At 34.6% G+C, this 16,031-nt stretch overlaps 2 long non-coding RNA genes across 5 annotated transcripts; both read right to left on the bottom strand.

Moving 5' to 3' along the window:
- Positions 1–2,861: 2,861 nt before the first annotated feature.
- LOC145029971 (uncharacterized) lies at positions 2,862–5,044 on the bottom strand. Its single transcript, XR_013676588.1, has 3 exons — positions 4,685–5,044; positions 3,821–3,863; positions 2,862–3,080 (listed from the first exon to the last, which is right to left on the bottom strand). It is a non-coding gene; the product is annotated as an uncharacterized LOC145029971 (long non-coding RNA).
- Positions 5,045–11,479: 6,435 nt separating this feature from the next.
- LOC145029960 (uncharacterized) lies at positions 11,480–14,889 on the bottom strand. 4 transcript variants are annotated; one of them, XR_013676585.1, is made up of 6 exons: positions 14,457–14,889; positions 13,751–13,834; positions 13,546–13,635; positions 13,363–13,464; positions 12,439–12,823; positions 11,480–11,698 (listed from the first exon to the last, which is right to left on the bottom strand). It is a non-coding gene; the product is annotated as an uncharacterized LOC145029960 (long non-coding RNA). The 4 variants fall into 4 exon arrangements; XR_013676587.1 differs by lacking the exon at positions 13,363–13,464; XR_013676584.1 differs by lacking the exon at positions 13,751–13,834.
- Between the last annotated feature and the right edge of the window lie 1,142 nt (positions 14,890–16,031).

Genomic DNA, 16,031 nt, shown 5'->3' with positions numbered 1-16,031 from the left:
ACATGTGTTTCGATTTCCACAGCTAAAGCAAAATATGTTGCAACTACATCTTGCACTTCTCAAGTCATATGGATTCAAAGCCAACTTTGTGATTATGCAATCAATATGAAGAAGATCAATTAATATTACGATTCACAAAGTTCCATTCGCATCTACCATAATCCGGTCCAACATTGAAAGACAAAACACATAGCTCTTCGCTATCATTTTATCAAGGATCTTGTCGAAGATGGTAATATCAAGGTTCATTTTGTCAGAACGGCGGATCAACTTGCAGACATATTCACAAAATCTTTAGACGAGAAAAAATTTATAAGGATTTTGAATGGTTTGGGAATGATTGATTCAAACTCAGTTCCTCACTCTTCGTAAATAAATAGATGTCAAAAGACTTTTGAAGTGTTCAGAGGTAATCGTTCATGGTCCAGCGTTCACATACCTTTGCATTTGAAATTCCTTTGAATGGTTCAGATCACACTTCGCTTTATGGGGAGATGTGTTGTTTGACGTACACTGTCTATGGGAGTTGCTACTTTTTGAATCGAAAGTCTTTGGTAACTGTTTATTATTTTGTTTTTGCTTTCAGTTTTATAAAACAAAATTTTCAAAAAAGATTTTCTTATTTTTGTCTTTAATTTTCAAAAACAAAAATTCCAAATTTTTTTTTGTAACACCGTAAATTTCAAAACAAAATTTTCAATTTTTATAAAACATAATTCCATCGATATCCATCAAAACAACCATTTTAATTATCTAAATAAGACAATACAAAATCCCAAGATCATAATATCAAACTCCGAACGTGTGTGTGTACGGATCAAGCCGGCGCCTTCCCGCGATCGTCACTAGTACCTGAAACAATAACATCAAACACTGTAAGCACAAGGCTTAGTGAGTTCCCCAAAATACGACATATAACACATATTAGCCACTCGAGGCTATAACTCTGTGGGTCCGTGCACCCAAACTCTGTGAACCCTTAGGTTCTAGCTTTGATAAACATGCACCACATAAATCACATAGAAATAATGCAGTACAACACGTAACATACATAGCATACAAATACTCTATCACATAACTCTGGTTACCTATTCAAGGTAAAGTATAGTGAGAAGACTCACCTCGTGTGTCTCGGTAAGTCGTAAATCTGAAATCGCTAATCACTCGATCTGCCGAGCTATAGTCCTCCTATAGCACAATACATCTCTAATTAACACTTTCCCAACTAGGGTTGACCATACTATAACAAGTCAACTTAGGTCAACGGTCAATGGTCAACTTTGACCGGACTCGGCGAGTGCGCTATAGCGACTCGGCGAGTCTGAGCGTATACACCAATTTCCCTGGAATCCTCCCTTGACACGTCGAGCATTCTCCTAACTCGACGAGTTCCACCTGGCATGAGTTGTGGGGCCACCACGACTCAACTCGCCGATTCTCAAGAACAACTCGACGAGTCCATCTTGACTCAGTCCACCTGTCCACTCTGACTGCCCCCTGACTCACTGAGTCAACCCTCCCCAACTCGGCAAGACCACTCACTGTGTGGTCGGGCAACATTCATGCTACTCGCCGAGTCTGTTCTTCGGACTCGGCGAGTCCGTGCCATGCAATGACTCAAACTTGCTCATAAGGTCAGATCCAGTCCATTAACCCATAGATCCAGTCCTTCCAAGCTCATTTAGCACGTAAAGTTACAATCTTGATGCACATACAACCTCTATATGACCATATATGATGTTTTTTACTCAAATACTACAACACAAGGTCATAAACTCCATTGCCATACATAAAGCTTGATGAGTGAGGGTCTCTGGACCTCTATGGATCCAGATCCAAAACCTCAGCACAAGGAGGGAACCATTGGGCATCAAATCATCCCATAAATGTCCATAAGAAGCCCTAGATCGCATAAAACTTCACCAAACAGAATATAAACCGAAATCATACCTCTAGATTGATGATCTAAGCTCCAAATCCACGAAATAGCAACCTCCTTTGCTTCCTCTTGCCTAGGATCTCCTCCTTCTTTGCTAAATGGCACACTCAAGGTCAAGAAATGCTCCTTTCTCTCTCAAATCGCTCAAGCACTCAAGGGTTTCTCTCTAAGGGTTGGGTGAGCACAAATGACGGCCATAAGGCCCTTTAAATAGGTCTCAAACCCGGAAATTTAGGGTTTCACTACACAGCGCAGACTCGCCGAGTCCATATCCTGGACTCGCCGAGTCCAGGCGCGATCCATCGTCCAATCCGCGTCTCTACTCGGCGAGTCTGAGCTCCAACTCGCCGAGTCCCCCTCACAATTCAACAAAATTCAATTTACATGATACCTGGTAAAAGTCCGGATGTTACATTTTTTTTCTTATTTTTGTCTTTATTTTTCACAAACAAAAATTCAAAAAGAATTTCTTTAATGTTTGTATGTTTTTATTGTGTTTAACCTTTATGTGACTCATCGTATCAAAATATTTCGTGCAGTACTACAAAAACCGCCTTTTACGACACGTAATGCGTGCTGTAAAACGCTCAGACGACTCGCAAATGCGTGTTAAGGAAGGCCATATCATAACGAAAGACGACACGTTTTTGTGTGTTGTCTATTTACAACACGCATTTACGACACGCAATGCGTATCAAGGAAGGCCCTGTCATAAAGGAAGATGACACGCATTTGCGTGTTGTAACCTTACGACGCACATTTACGATTCGCATTGCGTATCATTAAAGCTCCTGTCATAAAGAAAGACGACACACATTTTTTCGTGTTATAATTTTAAATGTTTTAAAATTTATATATTTTGATAGATTTAGTAATTTTAAAACTAAATAACACATTAAAAGTCTCATGGTACAAAATTAAATACTGCAAATAAGAAAGATAATTCATCGCACGAATATATCAAATACAAATAATCATTCCAATAGTAAGTAAATATAATACATGTACAACGTTAAAAGAAACCCATGAGTAATTTCTTCTTTGACAATCTCCATGGGAGCTTTAAGCTTTGCAACCACACCACTTGAAGATACATCAACCAGTGTCGACTCTTTTTCTACCAGCTTGTACCTAACACATTCTACATTTTCATGCCCAAAATCAGCTACTTGAAAATGGTTCAATTAACCACCAAAAGTTTATAACCAACTTCACAAGTCATAAATTATGATGCATCATATAATAAGCAGATAGTGTTTGATGCATACTATGATTTTCCATAAATTATGATGAGCTTGATAATAGAAATATGTTGCCTTTTTATAGCAAGACACTTTTGTTAATTCTTCATGACCTTGCAAACAACATATTATCAACTCTTTTCAATTCTACGCATAAGCACAAACCGCCACAACCTCTAATCAAATCACTTTTTACCATGGAGGGTAAAAAGGGAATAAATTAAAGTAAAAACAAGGCAAACTAATTTTAAAAAATTTGGATATTCACAAAATTTCAAAAATACAATCATCATTTAAAAGGGTATTTTAGTCATTTGCACAAATAATGGACGATTGAAGCCATGTGTACCTTCCCAACAACACCAAGTTGCATCATATCATAGGCGGAAAATGGAAATAAACATTTAGTCACCTAATGACTCAAGCTTCTGTTATCACAAATTTATCATGTAAAAAACAAAAATCAAAAGAATGCATGATGCTCCTGCTGAGATGCATATGTAGCTTAATGTGTATAATGATTTGAATAAAGGAATGCCTGGAACATATGATGTTGAATAAATCCAATATTAACTAAAATTTTAAAGTAAGTAGCAAAAGGAAATTCAACATCAAACTAAAGTCAATTGTAGTATTGTACCTTGGTTATAGCATTATCGAACGATCCATCCAAGAGTAAAACTCTGAGGGGTAGAATAGCAAATTAATAATGTCAGTTGAAGATGTTATCTATAAAAATAATACACATTACGTATTTTATCAAAACTAAATTAGCCAAAAAGTGTAACGTTTATTTACCATTAATGCAAATGAGGATACAATGATAACACCAGTTTTAAAAGATTATTCTCAAGATGCTAATGGAAGATATGGCTTGTTAACCTGAGAAATGTCTTCATCATTAAAAGAACTTGATTGAAGTTGCTAAAAATATATTTTTTTTTTAAACATTCATTGTCTATTTCTATATCCGATAGCTGATTCAAGCAAAGAAACATCGGTAGAGTTCACATAATCATATCATAAGGGATTGGTGGCCAGTGACAAACTACATCAGAAGAGCTTTATCTTCTTTACTTACGCCTTGAGCAACTTCCTAAAACCACTGAATAACAGGAGATGCAACACTATATCTAGAATACTCTATATTACGCCTCATATCATCCAATAAAAAACAAACAAACTGCTGTGTAAATAACCAATAACAAAAAACAAATAGAAATATAAGCAAAATATTTGAGTTGCTCATAGATGATATATGGAAGTCCACTAATTAATAACTCCAATTCTTTATCATGAAAGATGGATATGAAATCCCGAGGGACCAATTCGTTAAAACCCTCCAAAAATGCATTTATTTGAGGACAGATAGCAGTGGTCAACCGATGCTCGGCAACTAAGTCTATGTATTCGTGTTTGTTTAGGTCTGTAACTCGAATGTTTCTTCCACCAGGGACTTGATGGGAACATATTCGCTAATTGATGAAGAATCAAAATCAAATACCTTTACTGTTACTTTTGAGAAAGTAACAGGGGAGAAGTAGAAGGATGAACATGGAAGGAGACAACGAGGGAGGGCGGCAGATGGAACGGAGAGAAGAGAAGGAGGCGATTAATATGTTGCAGAACCCTTAATCTCCAGCGTTGTGAGTGAGATGAAGGGTTTTTTTTACTGGCGGGAAGGGTTTTTTGACCGGGCTTAGGGTGGTCGACGGAAGAGAACATGAAAACGACTGGAATAAGATGCTTTCCTTTTTCTTTAATAACTTCTAGCAACCAGAAGAGAAGAAATAGATATAGCCCTAAGCCCTAGTATCTTTGTTGATTATGTGAATACGGGCCATACATGAAGATAAATGATGGAGACATACCATATCTGAAGAATTTTGGGTAGAGGTATGGTTGGGTCCGATTTAACTATAGATTTCAAAGTGGTCATGGAATTTGCAGAGATTGATTAATTAGGTCATGGAAAGGACAATAACATGATGATGGATTAATTGCTCTGATACAAATTTTAACAACATGATGGATAAATGAATATTAAGATAAGATTATACCTGATTGATACGTTGAATTGTCTTGATCATGGATTGTGTTGAATAATTGAATGTTTATGTGGATAGTTTTGATAGGGCTCTGCTATTCAGAAATAGACAAACTATTTCAACAGAGAAAAAACTTTGAGATCAACTCAAGTCTTAAACACTCAAACTTAACTTGTTTATTTCATATGGACCAAGACCCTATTTATAGGCTCGAAGGAGTCGGTTACATAATTGGGTTGCAATCGTTTGATTGCAAAACGACACACATATTTACATTATAGCCCCCTAGACTATTGAGGGTTACACACTTTATGTTACATTACAAATAATACAACCGACACTTAATAATTATCCTACCGACACTTCTATTTAATTACATAAAAATAACAATATAATAATTCCTTCCACGTTGAAAGGACGGGTGTCTTCAATAATGTCTTCAATGATGTGTTTTCTTTAATAATGATTGCTTTCTCCCACCTCCAAAAAGACATATTTTTGAATAATGTTTTCTTTTATCGTTAATCTTCCATGAATGGTGTTTCTTCTATGTTTTCTCAACAGTGACTGCAATTGTGTCTTGGTGCATGCATAATATGTTTACAAAGTTGTTTTTTGATATCAGCAGGTAATTCAGCTAATTGATGAGAAAACTTTTCGAAAGGTTGTTCGAAGGTTTCAATTGCTTTCATTGCTTCCGGAGTGATTTCACTGTCTGTTAACGAATAGATAATGAAAGTTTTACTAGCGTAATTCACTCTGATTCTTGACTTTTGATCTTTATCGTTGCCTATACGTGATGATGCTAAATAGACACCGACGAGTGCAAAAATTAGATGATCCTGTGTTGGTGATTCTCGTGGTAGATCATCTTTTGTTGGTTTTGAGTCGTTGCTTATTCCCATGTTTGCGAAAGTAATACTTGGGACAATTAGTTGAGAGTCTTCATCAAAAATTGGATAGCTAGAATGCATTTTAATGAATAATACTCTTTCCTGTTTTGCAAATCGTATTTTATAATTTCTGATGATAGTTTGCACAGTAGAAGGGAACTCACTGATGCAGTGTAAATTGGTGCGTTCTAGATAGATGGTGTCGATGAATCCATGAATAAAATAATCCCATAAAGTCATAGGATCTGATAAGTCGGCTAAGAAAACGGCTTTAGGACCTGGGCGTCTGGCTATTGGATAAAAGCCCATCAAGGAATGGACTTCGGTGTATGAAATGAGGTTGTCCCATAATTCGGCAAATTTTTTGGCAGATGGTTTTTTCATGGCTTCTTTTTCTTTGGTTGATAGAATGGATTCAAGGGCAACTTTTGCATTTAATTGGTTAAGGGATCTTGGGATGGATACAAGTTTTTGTGGTGTGAAGCTGGATATGGGTTTTTGTGATGTTAGGAGAACTATTTTTGAACATTCGACATTATCTTTTATTACTGCTTTGTATGCTTTGTTGTATGCGGTTTCTGCTTCATTTTTCGTTCTGTAACTTTTGTGAATGATATTTTTTCAAAGAATATATGAATTGGCGATTCTCCAATCGTCATATACTCCTTTGTTTTCTCTGTTGAAAATTACGTACCATTTCTTTATATTTATATGATCTGCTTGTAGTGGTGGATACTCCTCCTGGTTTGGCGACATGGTTTGTTTTTCTGTTTCGAGTGCTATTTGTGTTTGACTTTCATCGGATGATATTTCTTCAATTTCTTTTTTTGGTTGCTTTGTTGTTGAGCTGCTAGCTGCTTCTTCTTTAGATGCTGAATAAGATGACAGAATTTGTATTGTTTGTTGTAGTTGCTCTTTTTCACGTTTGACTATTTCAAGCTGTCTGATTAATGATGCTTCTTGCTCTTCTTTTTGTCTGAACTGGTGTTTGACTTGCTTCATGATGGCTTCCATTTCAATATTTCTGCTGAATGAATATTTGCACCTTTTGGGTACCTGAATAATTGCTGATTGATGTTTGCTTTTAATATTTTAAATGATGATATGAGAATTTTCATATCAATGTATGCTTTGGTGATATTTTCATATCACTGTATACTTTATCATTGTTTACTTTGGATGGTATTTTCATACCAATATATGCTTTAGCAATGTATACTTTGGATAGGTTAGATATGAGGTTTCTCTCATGTTCTAAACCCAATAATGCTTTCTTTATAGGACTATTTACCTGAATCAGAATCAATATTAGTTGTATATGCATAAATATCTATATCTGAATCTATTCCTAAGTCTTCTATAGGTTCATACCCGAGATCATATGCAATTTTTAATAAGTTTGTTTCTTTTTCTTTTTTAGTCTTTTTTGGATATTCGTAGGCTTTGTGTCCGTCTTCTTGACATATCCAACATTTACAATCTTTTTTATTAGATGGACAGTAATTTGTGTTAGATTGATAAGTTAGCCGAAATCACATACTGATCGGTAACTCGAAATCCGTGCACATTTTCTCGATCACAAAAGAAATTTTACCAGGAAAATCAATGATTTCGAGCAACATTCATTCAATGGGTTTTTGCCAATTCAAAAGTTAAAGTTCCGTAGTGTGTGTGTACAAGTGTCGAAGCTTCGGTAATCCGGGTAAACGTATCACCATCTATAGTAATATGGAAACCATAAAACTCAGGTGGCATTCTAACTCTACTGGAACGCCTAAGAGGTAACGACTCGTCAATCGGTTCAACTGGAATTTATTCCTCAGGTTGAGCCCTAGCATTTTCACAGGTTCCTTCATCATTTGACTCTTGAATTTCTTCAAGATCAATTGTATTCCTACTGTCCTCTTTGCATATGAGTTCTCTCTTGCGAAATACTCCCCTTCATGTTATGAATACCGCATTGTCACTAGGTCTGTAGAACAAATATCCAAGGGAATTTTGTGGGTAGCCGATGAGAATACATCTCTCACTATGAGGTTCAATATTGTCATGAGTCTCTCATCTAACAAAAGCTTCACAGACCCCAAATCTTGATATGTGCTAACGAGGGAACCTTCTATATCCACATCTCACGAGGTGTTATGGCAACCTTCTTAGTTGGGACAAGATTAAGAATTTGGGTGACAGTATCTAAGGCATACCCCTAGAATGAGATTGGAAGTAAAGCTCGACTCATCATGGAACGGACCATGTCCAACAAGGTCCGATTACATCTCTCAACTACACCATTAAGTTGTGGTGTCCTGTGACGTGTTAATTGTGAAACTATTCCACATTATTTGAGGTAGTCGTGGAACTCGATACTAAGATACTTACCGCCTCTATCGGATCTAAGCATCTTGATCTTCTTGCCTAATTGATTCTCGACTTCTTGTTTGAACTCTTTGAACTTTTCAAACATTTCTGACTTATTCTTGATTAAGTAGATATATCCATATCTGCAATAATTATCAGTAAAATTCACATAGAATCGATTTGCATCCCTTGTGGTAGATCTGAAAGGCCCACACACATCTGTGTCTATGAGATCCAACAATCATTCACCTCTTTCACAAGAACAAGTAAGAGGTGATATTTTCGTCTTTCCTAGTAAACAAGACTCACACGTATCATCCGACCTTAAGTCAAATGATTCCAATACTCCATCCTTTTGGAGTTGGGCGATGCGTTTCTTATTAACATGTCCAAGACGACAATGCCACAAGCATGCTTTGTCTATACCATTAGAGAAATCAATTTGAAATACAATATTACCTAAATTGTCTACATACATCGTACTTTCATACAAACCATCACAAGGTAAAGCTTCAAAATAAAATACACCAGTTTTAAAAGAAGAAATAAAACCATTCTCATCACTAAAAGAATATCTAAAACCTTGTCTTAACAATGCATGAAAAGAAATAATATTTCATATCATTTCTGACGAGTAGAAACAATTCATGAAATCTAAACTAATATCATTACTAAGCACTAAGTTATAAACTCCAATCTTGGTAACAGGTGAAGATCTCATATTTCTCATGATCAAGTTCATTCTTCCATGCTCCACGTCCTCACTTCTTTTTAGCCCCTACAAATTAGAACAAATGTGAAAACCACATCTTGTATCAAGCACCCCAAGAATGAGAATATGATGAGTTTTTAGATAATATAGTGTAAATATATGCCGAGATTGGCTTCACTTTACCATCTTTAATATCTTGCATGTACTTCAGGCATCTTCGTTTCCAATGCCCTTGCTTATACATCACACAAAGACTTCGACATGTATCAAATGGACATAAAATGTGCCTTCCTGAATGGAGAATTAGAGGAAAAGGTTTATGTCGAACAATCACCAAGTTTCGTCAATGATAAGTATCCTGACTATTGTTATGTTCCCAATAAGGCAATTTATGGGTTTAAACAAGAACCTCGTGCCTGGTATGCAACCTTATCTAATTTTTTGAAACTTGCTAAATTTAAACAAGGATCAATTGATCCCATATTATTTCAAAACAAAGTTGGGAATCACCTGATGCTTGTTCAAATTTATGTTGATGATATAATTTTTGGTTCAACTAACCCTTTATTGTCGAAGGAATTTGAAGAGTTAATGAAAAGTAAGTTCGAAATGAGCATTATGGGCAAAATAAATAATTTTATGGGTTTACATATTCATCAGAGCAGGGAAGGCATTTTTATCAATAAAAAAAAATATATACGTGAAACCTGATAGAAAGATTTGAAATAACGAATAGCATAAAGCTAAAACTACCAATGGTAATGGGAAAACGCTTGAATCCTTCGTTGGATAAGCAAGCTGCGGACCTTACTACATATCGAATCATGATAGGATCGTTGTTATACTTAACTGCGAGTAGAACTGATATCATGTTTGTTGTATGTAATTGTGTTAGGTATCAATCGAACCCAAGAGAACCCCATCTTAGTGTTATGAAGAACATCTTTCTCTATCTTAAGGGAACAATGTCGTTGGAACTTTGGTATCCTTCGCATATAGGATTTTTTTGTTCAAGCCCTTTTAGACGCAGAATTTGGTGGGTGTCAATTGGAATGCAAAAGCACAATTGGTGGATGTCAGTTACCGGATGGGAAGCTTGTAAGCTAGAAATCGAAGAAACAAACATGTGTTTCGATTTCCACAGCTAAAGCAAAATATGTTGCAACTACATCTTGCACTTCTCAAGTCATATGGATTCAAAGCCAACTTTGTGATTATGCAATCAATATGAAGAAGATCAATTAATATTACGATTCACAAAGTTCCATTCGCATCTACCATAATCCGGTCCAACATTGAAAGACAAAACACATAGCTCTTCGCTATCATTTTATCAAGGATCTTGTCGAAGATGGTAATATCAAGGTTCATTTTGTCAGAACGGCGGATCAACTTGCAAACATATTCACAAAATCTTTAGATGAGAAAAAATTTATAAGGATTTTGAATGGTTTGGGAATGATTGATTCAAACTCAGTTCCTCACTCTTCGTGAATAAACAGATGTCAAAAGACTTCTGAAGTGTTCTGAGGTAATCGTTCATGGTCCAGCGTTCACATACCTTTGCATTTGAAATTCCTTTGAATGGTTCATATCACACTTCGCTGTATGGGGAGACGTGTTGTTTGACGTACAGTGTCTATGGGAGTTGCTACTTTTTGAATCGAAAGTCTTTGGTAACTGTTTATTATTTTGTTTTTGCTTTCAGTTTTATAAAACAAAATTTTCAAAAAAGATTTTCTTATTTTTGTCTTTAATTTTCAAAAAAAAAAATTCCAAAATTTTTTTTTTCTTATTTTTGTCTTTATTTTTCACAAACAAAAATTCAAAAAGAATTTCTTTAATGTTTGTATGTTTTTATTGTGTTTAACCTTTATGTGACTCATCGTATCAAAATATTTCGTGCAGTACTACAAAAACCGCCTTTTACGACACGTAATGCGTGCTGTAAAACGCTCAGACGACTCGCAAATGCGTGTTAAGGAAGGCCATATCATAACGAAAGACGACACGTTTTTGTGTGTTGTCTATTTACAACACGCATTTACGACACGCAATGCGTATCAAGGAAGGCCCTATCATAAAGGAAGATGACACGCATTTGCGTGTTGTAACCTTACGACGCACATTTACGATTCGCATTGCGTATCATTAAAGCTCCTGTCATAAAGAAAGACGACACACATTTTTTCGTGTTATAATTTTAAATGTTTTAAAATTTATATATTTTGATAGATTTAGTAATTTTAAAACTAAATAACACATTAAAAGTCTCATGGTACAAAATTAAATACTGCAAATAAGAAAGATAATTCATCGCACGAATATATCAAATACAAATAATCATTCCAATAGTAAGTAAATATAATACATGTACAACGTTAAAAGAAACCCATGAGTAATTTCTTCTTTGACAATCTCCATGGGAGCTTTAAGCTTTGCAACCACACCACTTGAAGATACATCAACCAGTGTCGACTCTTTTTCTACCAGCTTGTACCTAACACATTCTACATTTTCATGCCCAAAATCAGCTACTTGAAAATGGTTCAATTAACCACCAAAAGTTTATAACCAACTTCACAAGTCATAAATTATGATGCATCATATAATAAGCAGATAGTGCTTGATGCATACTATGATTTTCCATAAATTATGATGAGCTTGATAATAGAAATATGTTGCCTTTTTATAGCAAGACACTTTTGTTAATTCTTCATGACCTTGCAAACAACATATTATCAACTCTTTTCAATTCTACGCATAAGCACAAACCGCCACAACCTCTAATCAAATCACTTTTTACCATGGAGGGTAAAAAGGGAATAAATTAAAGTAAAAACAAGGCAAACTAATTTTAAAAAATTTGGATATTCACAAAATTTCAAAAATACAATCATCATTTAAAAGGGTATTTTAGTCATTTGCACAAATAATGGACGATTGAAGCCATGTGTACCTTCCCAACAACACCAAGTTGCATCATATCATAGGCGGAAAATGGAAATAAACATTTAGTCACCTAATGACTCAAGCTTCTGTTATCACAAATTTATCATGTAAAAAACAAAAATCAAAAGAATGCATGATGCTCCTGCTGTGATGCATATGTAGCTTAATGTGTATAATGATTTGTATAAAGGAATGCCTGGAACATATGATGTTGAATAAATCCAATATTAACTAAAATTTTAAAGTAAGTAGCAAAAGGAAATTCAACATCAAACTAAAGTCAATTGTAGTATTGTACCTTGGTTATAGCATTATCGAACGACATGCTCTTCTTGTAATTAGTGAACACTGCTAAATCTCTGTACACACCAACATGAAACATTACAAAAAAAATCCAGAGTTCCTTTTATACAGTTCATCTAACATAGTCCCAATTAAATTACAAAAATATTCAAAAGCTGTCATAAGTTCAGAGAGTTGTTCACACCTAAAAAAAACAGTAAGAAAATAAAAATTAAAAAAAACAATTTAAGTATTAATGAGAATAAAGGAACAAAGAGAAAAGAATAAACGTTTGTCAAAAAAGGAACCCCAGAATCACCCGTCCTCATTCCTTTAGCTTTATTTGATTATTGATTCCATAAATACCCTTCCTACTCTGTTCATCTTCGTTTGCTATTGATCTAACAACATAAAACATAATCACATGATTAACCAACGTAATAATTTATTCTAGTATCTTACTTTCATTTATTCCTATTATAAAATTATACTTTAAAAATAAATTTTTACAGAGCTATATTTGCATGAAGTTCTCAAGTATAAGAACAATGTTTGGATAGTAATCAAAGTATAGTTCTTTAATTGGATATATTTTTCAAAACTACAATGTTGTAATAGAAAGAAATGTAAGTGCATTATTGTTTCTTGCATCTCAGGCTTAAAGAAAATGTTGTAGCCAAACTGATAAATTTTAATCCATGTTTGATTGCAAAATTTAGAAAATCTACATATTTTTGTACCACTTTTTAACCAACAACCGCAGCAAAAAAGATACATCTTTACTGAGTAGAAGTAGAACTCTCCCGTTGACTTTTAAAAAGTCAACCATACGAAAAATGGTTAAATTTTAATTTGAAGGGAATTTTTTATTTTTAGTAAAAATACAGAGAAATTGTTACGTAAAAATTTTAGAGGGTAAAAGGGGTAGAAAAGTAATTACCTGAATGTGAAGATAAAATACAATTTGAAGTATTACAACTCTTACAGCTAGAATGCACATTAATGCAACAAGAGAAAATCTCTTCCAACTCAACATTGGCATCTAAAATTACCAATTTACCACTAGTTATTTTGATTTGAAGAATGATCAGTTTTAATATGATACTCAGATTATGTAACTTACATTGATTGAATATGCAGTTCCAAGAAGAAAACTTATGAAAAGTGCCCAAAATAAAGGCCATGAACCAACAATCCATCCAAGAGTAAAACTCTGAGGGGTAGAATAGCAAATTGATAATGTCAGTTGAAGATGTTATGTATAAAAATAATACACATTACGTATTTTATCAAAACTAAATTAGCCAAAAAGTGTAACGTTTATTTACCATTAATGCAAATGAGGATACAATGATAACACCAGTTTTAAAAGATTATTCTCAAGATGCTAATGGAAGATATGGCTTGTTAACCTGAGAAATGTCTTCATCATTAAAAGAACTTGATTGAAGTTGCTAAAAATATATATTTTTTTTAAACATTCATTGTCTATTTCTATATCCGATAGCTGATTCAAGCAAAGAAACATCGGTAGAGTTCACATAATCATATCATAAGGGATTGGTGACCAGTGACAAACTACATCAGAAGAGCTTTATCTTCTTTACTTACGCCTTGAGCAACTTCCTAAAACCACTGAATAACAGGAGATGCAACACTATATCTAGAATACTCTATATTACGCCTCATATCATCCAATAAAAAACAAACAAACTGCTGTGTAAATAACCAATAACAAAAAACAAATAGAAATATAAGCAAAATATTTGAGTTGCTCATAGATGATATATGGAAGTCCACTAATTAATAACTCCAATTCTTTATCATGAAAGATGGATATGAAATCCCGAGGGACCAATTCGTTAAAACCCTCCAAAAATGCATTTATTTGAGGACAGATAGCAGTGGTCAACCGATGCTCGGCAACTAAGTCTATGTATTCGTGTTTGTTTAAGTCTGTAACTCGAATGTTTCTTCCACCAGGGACTTGATGGGAACATATTCGCTAATTGATGAAGAATCAAAATCAAATACCTTTACTGTTACTTTTGAGAAAGTAACAGGGGAGAAGTAGAAGGATGAACATGGAAGGAGACAACGAGGGAGGGCGGCAGATGGAACGGAGAGAAGAGAAGGAGGCGATTAATATGTTGCAGAACCCTTAATCTCCAGCGTTGTGAGTGAGATGAAGGGTTTTTTTTTACTGGCGGGAAGGGTTTTTTGACCGGGCTTAGGGTGGTCGACGGAAGAGAACATGAAAACGACTGGAATAAGATGCTTTCCTTTTTCTTTAATAACTTCTAGCAACCAGAAGAGAAGAAATAGATATAGCCCTAAGCCCTAGTATCTTTGTTGATTATGTGAATACGGGCCATACATGAAGATAAATGATGGAGACATACCATATCTGAAGAATTTTGGGTAGAGGTATGGTTGGGTCCGATTTAACTATAGATTTCAAAGTGGTCATGGATTGATTAATTAGGTCATGGAAAGGACAATAACATGATGATGGATTAATTGCTCTGATACAAATTTTAACAACATGATGGATAAATGAATATTAAGATAAGATTATACCTGATTGATACGTTGAATTGTCTTGATCATGGATTGTGTTGAATAATTGAATGTTTATGTGGATAGTTTCGATAGGGCTCTGCTATTCAGAAATAGACAAACTATTTCAACAGAGAAAAAACTTTGAGATCAACTCAAGTCTTAAACACTCAAACTTAACTTGTTTATTTCATATGGACCAAGACCCTATTTATAGGCTCGAAGGAGTCGGTTACATAATTGGGTTGCAATCGTTTGATTGCAAAACGACACACATATTTACATTATAGCCCCCTAGACTATTGAGGGTTACACACTTTATGTTACATTACAAATAATACAACCGACACTTAATAATTATCCTACCGACACTTCTATTTAATTACATAAAAATAACAATATAATAATTCCTTCCACGTTGAAAGGACGGGTGTCTTCAATAATGTCTTCAATGATGTGTTTTCTTTAATAATGATTGCTTTCTCCCACCTCCAAAAAGACATATTTTTGAATAATGTTTTCTTTTATCGTTAATCTTCCATGAATGGTGTTTCTTCTATGTTTTCTCAACAGTGACTGCAATTGTGTCTTGGTGCATGCATAATATGTTTACAAAGTTGTTTTTTGATATCAGCAGGTAATTCAGCTAATTGATGAGAAAACTTTTCGAAAGGTTGTTCGAAGGTTTCAATTGCTTTCATTGCTTCCGGAGTGATTTCACTGTCTGTTAACGAATAGATAATGAAAGTTTTACTAGCGTAATTCACTCTGATTCTTGACTTTTGATCTTTACCGTTTCCTATACGTGATGATGCTAAATAGACACCGGCGAGTGCAAAAATTAGATGATCCTGTGTTGGTGATTCTCGTGGTAGATCATCTTTTGTTGGTTTTGAGTCGTTGCTTATTCCCATGTTTGCGAAAGTAATACTTGGGACAATTAGTTGAGAGTCTTCATCAAAAATTGGATAGCTAGAATGCATTTTAATGAATAATACTCTTTCCTGTTTTGCAAATCGTATTTTATAATTTCTGATGATAGTTTGCACA

Source organism: Lactuca saligna, chromosome 1, assembly GCF_052625555.1.
Source record: "Lactuca saligna cultivar CGN05327 chromosome 1, ASM5262555v1, whole genome shotgun sequence".
Taxonomy (NCBI): Eukaryota; Viridiplantae; Streptophyta; class Magnoliopsida; order Asterales; family Asteraceae; genus Lactuca; species Lactuca saligna.
The sequence above is the reverse complement of the archived record's forward strand: the minus strand, read 5'-3'. Positions and strand labels throughout refer to the sequence as shown.